Source organism: Conger conger, chromosome 5, assembly GCF_963514075.1.
Source record: "Conger conger chromosome 5, fConCon1.1, whole genome shotgun sequence".
NCBI lineage: Eukaryota > Metazoa > Chordata > Actinopteri > Anguilliformes > Congridae > Conger > Conger conger.
This window is the reverse complement of record NC_083764.1, coordinates 2508967-2516975: the sequence shown is the minus strand read 5'-3', so window position 1 is coordinate 2516975 and position 8009 is coordinate 2508967.

The window sequence follows — 8009 nt, the reverse complement described above, 5'->3', positions numbered from 1 at the left end:
AGGGGACAGGCTTCCAAACCATTTCACTCAGACTGACGCGCCCTTCAACCCCCATTGGCCAAGACTTGGAGCTGAGGGCACAGTGCTCAGCCAATCAGAGATAACCCCGTTGCATAACCCAAAACACGTGACCTGATTGGTCACACGTTTGTTTGTCCAACATAATAGGTGGGGAGGACATGTTACATCTGGGCTATATTTACCACAGGGACCTCCTGCGTACAGATCCATACCACATCATGAGAGGGGCCCAGTGGAGCGGGGTCCTGACTGTGTGTGTGTGTGTGTGTGTGTGTGTCTGTCTGTCTCTGTGTGTGTGTGTGTGTGTGTGTCTGTCTGTCTGTCTGTCTGTGTGTGTGTGTGTCTGTCTGTGTGTCTGTCTGTGTGTGTCTGTCTGTGTGTCTGTGTGTGTGTCTGTCTGTCTGTGTGTCTGTCTGTCTGTGTGTGTCTGTGTGTGTGTCTGTGTGTCTGTGTGTGTGTCTGTCTGTGTGTGTGTGTGTGTGTGTGTGTGTCCGTCTGTCTGTCTGTGTGTGTGTGTGTGTCTGTGTCTGTCTGTGTGTGTGTGTGTGTGTGTGTGTGTCTGTCTGTGTGTGTGTGTGTCTGTCTGTGTGTGTGTGTGTCTGTGTGTGTGTGTGTGTCTGTCTGTGTGTGTGTGTGTGTCTGTGTGTGTCTGTGTGTGTGTGTGTGTCTGTCTGTGTGTGTGTGTGTGTGTCTGTCTGTGTGTGTGTGTGTGTGTGTGTCTGTCTGTGTGTGTGTGTGTCTGTCTGTCTGTGTGTGTGTGTGTGTGTCTGTCTGTCTGTGTGTGTGTGTGTGTGTCCGTCTGTCTGTCTGTCTGTCTGTGTGTGTGTGTGTGTGTGTGTCTGTCTGTCTGTCTGTGTGTGTGTGTGTGTGTGTGTCCGTCTGTCTGTCTGTCTGTGTGTCTGTGTGTGTGTGTGTCTGTGTCTGTCTGTGTGTGTGTGTGTGTGTGTGTGTGTATGTCTGTCTGTGTGTGTGTGTGTATGTCTGTGTGTGTGTGTGAGTGTGTGTGGGTGTGTGTGTGTGGGTGTGTCTGGCTGTGTGTGTGTGTATGTCTTTGTGTCTGTGGGTGTGTGTGTGTGTGTGTGTGTGAGTGGGTGTGTGTGTATGTCTGTCTGTCTGCTTGTCTGTCTGTAGGTGGATTGCTGATCTCTATGGGTGGGTAGAGAGCCCACAGAAGATGTTGTTCTGCTGTGGAGGGCTCCTCAGAGAGCAGCAGGGCAGCAGTGGTGGCTCAGTGGTTATGTAGGGGGCAGCAGTGATGGCTCAGTGGTTATGTAAGGGGCGGTGCGCTCAGGGTGGAGATTAAGTTAAATAAGCGAGCGATGGGCAGAGTGATCACAACGCATCCGTCAGTCAGCCTCCATCACGTCTCCGCCCGTCTCCCAGCGTGGACTCACTGCCGCTGAGTCCCGGGAGGCGGGACCCGCGGTCGCACGCAAGAGGGGCTGCCCCGATTGGTCACTGCAGCGACACGGGCAGAACTGACCAATCACAGGTCAGAGGAGACCAGGAGTGGAGTTCAGCCGCAGGCCAGAGGACCAAACATCAGGACGGAAATTATACAAATAAAACAAGTCCCTCCATTAAATATGCATGTTTGTTTTTTGCTTTATTCCGACAGGATGAGACGGACTGAAGAAGGACAGGTGTGTTCTGTGTGAATGATTAACAGCCTGTTCCACCAGTTACATGCAAAACAAACGCTGTTTGTGCAAATCCACATTTTATTTACCTCTCATATCAGCGTGGGAGGAAGGATATGATTATCTCTGCTCAGGAAAATCTATCTTCAGTTTCCTCTAGAAAACAAACACACACACAATACACACACACACACTACGAAAAACAGTTCCCAGGTGTCCATTCCCACATGACTGTAACTACATCAACAGCTGCAAACATCTCTATAATTTTGCCTCCACAATTCCCAAATGTCAGGACATTATTCCTACCAAAATTCCATGCCGATGTCACAATAGATGTTCCACTGGGAACACTGACAGTAAAGGCCAGTTTACAGCCCAGCAGCAGAGCGTCGCTGCGGCCAATGACATGCAGTGGCTTTTGATTTATGTCAATCGATCTAGGCAAGATCAATCAAGCACAGATAAGTATTTGAATTCAAATCAGTTGCGTAATTGACCCAGGTCTGATTTGGATCCTGAGAGATCATGTTGTGGCTCCAGCTGCTAGAGGAAGCACCGCTCGGGAAGAAGACCAAAGCAATCAACCATCCTGGCAGATAACAGGATTTGGCCTATTACACAGAGATTCATTAAAGCGGGGGAATTAGCAGCCGTGTGCTGTGTTTGTTCCACAGTATTTTGTAGCCATGACGGATGGCAGCTGAGAAAAACTATTTCACACCCTGATCCTGCAGTTACGTCTCCCTCTACCTGCCCTTAAAGACCCAGCTCCGCAGTGTTAACGTGATGCTGCTTCAAAGATGAGCTGTAAGAATAAAAAACAACCACTAGTAACGTTAATATTTAATGTCCACTGATACTATACCATTCAGAACACAGTCCACTAAGTCTTGCATCAAATTCAAAACATTGGTGCTAACCTTCCAAGCAGTTAAGGGGTCTTCCCCAGCTTACCTACAAAAAATCATCAGACCCTACACCCCTGCCAGACCTCTTCGTTCAGCCTCCACAGGCCGCTTGGCACCTGCCCCTCTCCGAAAAAATTAAAATAGGCCCTGGTCCTTATCGTTGTTGTACAGGTAGCAGTGAAATTGTACTTCCCTCTAGGGTCTTTCAGCGCACTTATCCCTGGTTATGGGTATGCACTTTGTTGTACGTCGCTCTGGATAAGAGCGTCTGCCAAATGCCATTAATGTAAAATGTTATGTAATGATACTATACCATTCAGAACACAGAACACAGCTGCTATACCATTCAGAACACAGTGCACTGATACTACACCATTCAGAACACAGAACACAGCTGCTATACCATTCAGAACACAGTCCACAGCTGCTAAACTGGGAGATCATTACAGAGAGATGGCTATTCAGGCCAGAAGTGTGAAATTTAGCCCCTGGATCTCTGTGAAAGGGTGGACCCTCCACACCGGGCGAAAGCTGTGCAGTAAATAAAAAGGCAATTAGGCTGATTGGAGAGGCCGGGGGAGACGTGGAATGAGCCTGGAGAGACGTAGCTTAGCAACCGGCGTGATGAAGCCGGAGACAATCTCCTCAGAGCAGCTCTGATCGCCACGGAAACCGCCCAACCAGACCAGGAGGAATCCCACCTGCCACATTCACCATCCGGTCCTGCAGGGCTCCACTCCGACCCTAACACAGCACCCCCCATTCTACAGCTACAGCAGGGCTGCCCAACCCTGCTCCTGGAGATCTACCATCCTGTAGGGCTCCACTCTGACCCTAACACAGCACCCCCCATTCTACAGCTACAGCAGGGCTGCCCAACCCTGCTCCTGGAGATCTACCATCCTGTAGGGTTTCACTCCAACCCGAACACAGCACACCTCATTCAACAGCTAGAGCAGGGCTGCCCAACCCTGCTCCTGGAGATCTACCGTCCTGTAGGGCTCCACTCCGACCCTAACACAGCACCCCCCATTCCACAGCTACAGCAGGGCTGCCCAACCCTGCTCCTGGAGATCTACCGTCCTGTAGGGTTTCACTCCAACCCGAACACAGCACACCTCATTCAACAGCTACAGCAGGGCTGCCCAACCCTGCTCCTGGAGATCTACCGTCCTGTTGGGCTCCACTCCAACCCTAACACAGCACACCTCATTCTACAGCTAGAGCAGGGCTGCCCAACCCTGCTCCTGGAGATCTACCGTCCTGTAGGTTTTCACTCCTGTGATATTATTGTTTGATGTCTGCAGCTTGTTCCATTCATTCATTTTGCTCACAAATAACAGACTATTTTAAGGTGTGAGGTTGAATAAAGATGATCATACAGCAATAAAAAGGACACAATGTATGAACTGAAAAGGAGGAAATTAAGTCAATATAGCTCCATAAAGCTTATATTAAAATGGAAACATGATAACAGACTAATATCACTCTCAGTCAATATTTAATCTGAAAATAACGTACACGCAATACAGTCAAAGTCGGGCAGAAGTGTTTCCATTGACTGCAGTCACATGTTGGAGGCAACAGCGCCCTCCGATGGTACTGAGATGCCATAGCATGAGGGTGCATTCTGAGGTGATCAGATTTGGGGCCAGACAAACAGGCCAGATATGGAGAAGTGCTGATGTCATAATGAGAATAATCACATTTATGGACACAGACATGGCTGTCATAAGCCAATCACTGCCCAAATGTTCCTGGATCGTAATAATAAAAATGATCTGTACGGTGATGAAACCAAACAGGAGCTGTAACGAAATCAAACAGGTGCTCTGCACTCACACAAAGTGTGAAATGGGACAGAATGTGGGGAGAAGATGGCACAGTTTTATTCATTTTAAATAATGATTTTGTAATAATAATACTTGCAATCGTACACTTGAAAACTCGGGTGATAGGTTATGTGTGCTTCATGGTTTTTTTGGGGGGGGGTTTTTTGCAACATTTTCTTTCAGTTCCTTTATTATCAGACGCGATGTGATGCATAACAATTCATGATCGCAAGATTCAATAAATATCACAGCTATATTCCAGAGTTTCAATCGACAAAAAGCCATCTAAAAATCCGGTTGAATTTCGACACCATGGCTGCAAACAAATGAATGTTCGGTACAATGCTGCCCTCTGGTGGAGCCACAGAGACACCGAATCGTGAGCAGAAAATAAACGGTGCTCAATTTCTTGGGTAGCAGGGCTCCCCCTACTGGCAAAATCACGCCATTGCGCTCTAGCGCAAGCAACGTGTTGCAACCAGGGAAGCGAACCTGTCACCGGTGACCTTTCCTACAGGCTAAATTTAGCTTTTAAAACTGACACGGGGGATTCAGGCCTCAGCTTCCACTTCAGGTCACAGTTTCACTTCAGTACTTGAGAAGTTTAAAAAGCAGTTAGAAGTTATGAAACATAAACGGATATCGTGCTTACGCTGTGACTAAGTTGTAAATTGTGGTTGTAAGGGGCGGCTTGTAGCGTAGTGGTTAAGGTACATGACTGGGAGCCACAACGTCGGTGGTTCGAATCCCGGTCGAGCCACAATAAATGATCCGCACAGCCGTTGGGCCCTTGAGCAAGGCCCTTAACCCCACATTGCTGCCCGGGCGCTGCACTGTGGCTGCCCACTGCTCCTAATAGCCAGGATGGGTCAAATGCAGAGGCCAAATGACCCCATGGAGTTCAATAAAAGGTATATTATTATTATAAATGGGAAGATCTGCTGCTGACGGAAGCTGCGTGGTTTTCCTGGCTGTGGCCGCAGGAGGGTCAGGGCTGTGCGGTTAGATGTCTGACGCAGGGTCTGGGGAGGGAGCTGGTGACTGACAGATATTCTCATTTAGGCCCACAGGTCCTGGGCTGCCTGATTCAGCTGCTGGGGGGGTGTGTGTGATTCAGCTGCTGGGGGGTGTGTGTGACAGCAGAAGAAGAGTGCAGCAGGGCTCAGGACCTCCAGACAGCAGAAGAAGAGTGCAGCAGGGCTCAGGACCTCCAGACAGCAGAAGAAGAGCGCAGCAGGGCTCAGGACCTCCAGACAGCAGAAGAAGAGTGCAGCAGGGCTCAGGACCTCCAGACAGCAGAAGAAGAGTGCAGCAGGGCTCAGGACCTCCAGACAGCAGAAGAAGAGTGCAGCAGGGCTCAGGACCTCCAGACAGCAGAAGAAGAGTGCAGCAGGGCTCAGGACCTCCAGACAGCAGAAGAAGAGTGCAGCAGGGCTTCTGTCTATACGTTTCTTGCAATATTTAAATAAATGGGACATACAAATCAGTCAATCAAATCTCTCTCTCCCTCTCTTTCTCTCACACTATCTCCCTCCCAGCCTCTCTCTCTCTCTTTCTCTACCTCTCCAGTACCCTGCTGAAGGGTACACAGACAGGGGGGTCCCTAGCTAGGAGAAGGAAAGCTCTGTGTTAGCAGCCTGGGTCACTAACTGTCCCACTACACTGCAGCCCATACATTGTGGAAAACAAAGACATTTCCATTTTAGGCTTTCAGCAGAGCAACTTGCTGGTACATAGCGTAAGATGTGTTTGATTATACAACCGCTTGAAACAGGTTAAGCCAGACGGTGGCGTGGCTAGGTGTGAAGTGTTCTCCTGAGAACAGGCTGTGTGCTGACACGCACACACACACACACACATATACACAGACACGCACATACACATACACAAACACACACACATGCACAAATATACACACACACGCACACACAAACACATGCATATACACACACACACAGATACACATATACATACACACACACATACACAAACACACACACACACAAGCACAAATATACACACAAATACACACAGACGCACACACAAACACCTGCATATGCACGCACACAAACACACACATGCATATACGCACACGCATGCACACACACCTCTGTTTATCTTACACAGTGCTCACACAACAGTTCCTGTGCTAACTAGGGTGAGCTCATACAGGATTTAAAGAAAAGAGGAAGGGGGGGTGTGGACATAGCACTGGGCTACAGGGGCGTAGTTTCAGTTTCACACGTAAGGGGGGGGGGGGGGGGGGGCTTATGCTTAGTGTTGGGGGGGGGGGGGGGGGGCTTTATGCTTAGTTTTGGGGGAGGGAACCAAATAGAATGAACACAGGAATTGACAACTTGTCGACTTCATTTGCGTAAGAATAAAAGAATAAAGATTAAGCTTGCTTAGTCATTCAAGATCTAAGATCGTTTAATGCTGTAAAAAGATTTTACCTTTCTCTCCCTGTGTCTGCTCATTGCCTGCAGTTACACATTCAATGCCTGACACGTGAGATTTATACCACAGCAATAACAGAGCTCTTTGCCCCAAAAATATGAATGAATTATGTAAGATAAGTCACTGATGACTTATATTACATAATTATAGCACCATCTCTGTAAACCCTACACAGATATGTTCACTACAAGTAGCCCATGGTTTCCAGTCACAAACAAAAGTACAAAGTCCAGATGAATCAGCAGGCTTCACAACAATGGCTCATGGTTTGTCTATAATGACAACACATACATCATATTAAAACACAAGAAACGTTTACACCTTTAATTACCATATAATATATTTAGTCACTGGGAGCATACGTTTATCTACACAAAAAATAACATCAACACGGCCATTTTACCCAATGCAAACCGCCTATTTTATTCAATAGCCTTAGAGTCAAGCATCGTGTTGCATAATTTTGCAACTAGCCCTTCCCACATGCACTATGAATGGCGGGAGGGAATCTTCTCCGACACAATGCCGGCCTTGTCCTGTAATCACGTCAAATTTGCATTCTCCTTTGTTTTTTCTCTAAAAACTTTGAAGCAGTAAAACAGCATTCAATTATTTAAAATAAAATAAAAAAATAAAAACAAAGTAATTAAACACGGCTTAGGCGCAAACAAAGAAACTAACTTATTCGAATTACTTGCATCTTAACCGTAACATAAGCGTTAACCGAAGACAGACCGTCTGTTATACTCACGTTTAATTTAATTTACAGGTCGTTTAAATGTCAGTAAGGCTGACATTTAAACGGTCTAAAGTAAGGCGCTGAAGTGTGTGCTTTATATAAAACCGAAAAATTGCCATGTTCACTCTTTCAGGAAGATTATGCTGAAGTAGCATTCGTTTCGAGTCAATCTAGGAGCACATTTAACCAAGTTAAACCGCATGACATATCCTATTGCAAGGGGCATTGACGAGTCTTTCGATTCAAGAAGTAATTTAAAACACATATACATTCATTTTATGTTTTGAAACATTAAATAACCACATGCAATCTACGGGGAATGTTGAGCGTAACCTGATCTGTCCGTCTCCTAAAAGCTCAAAGGCTTCGGAAATTCAGTCAGCTGATGCATGAAGTCATGTGACCGAGC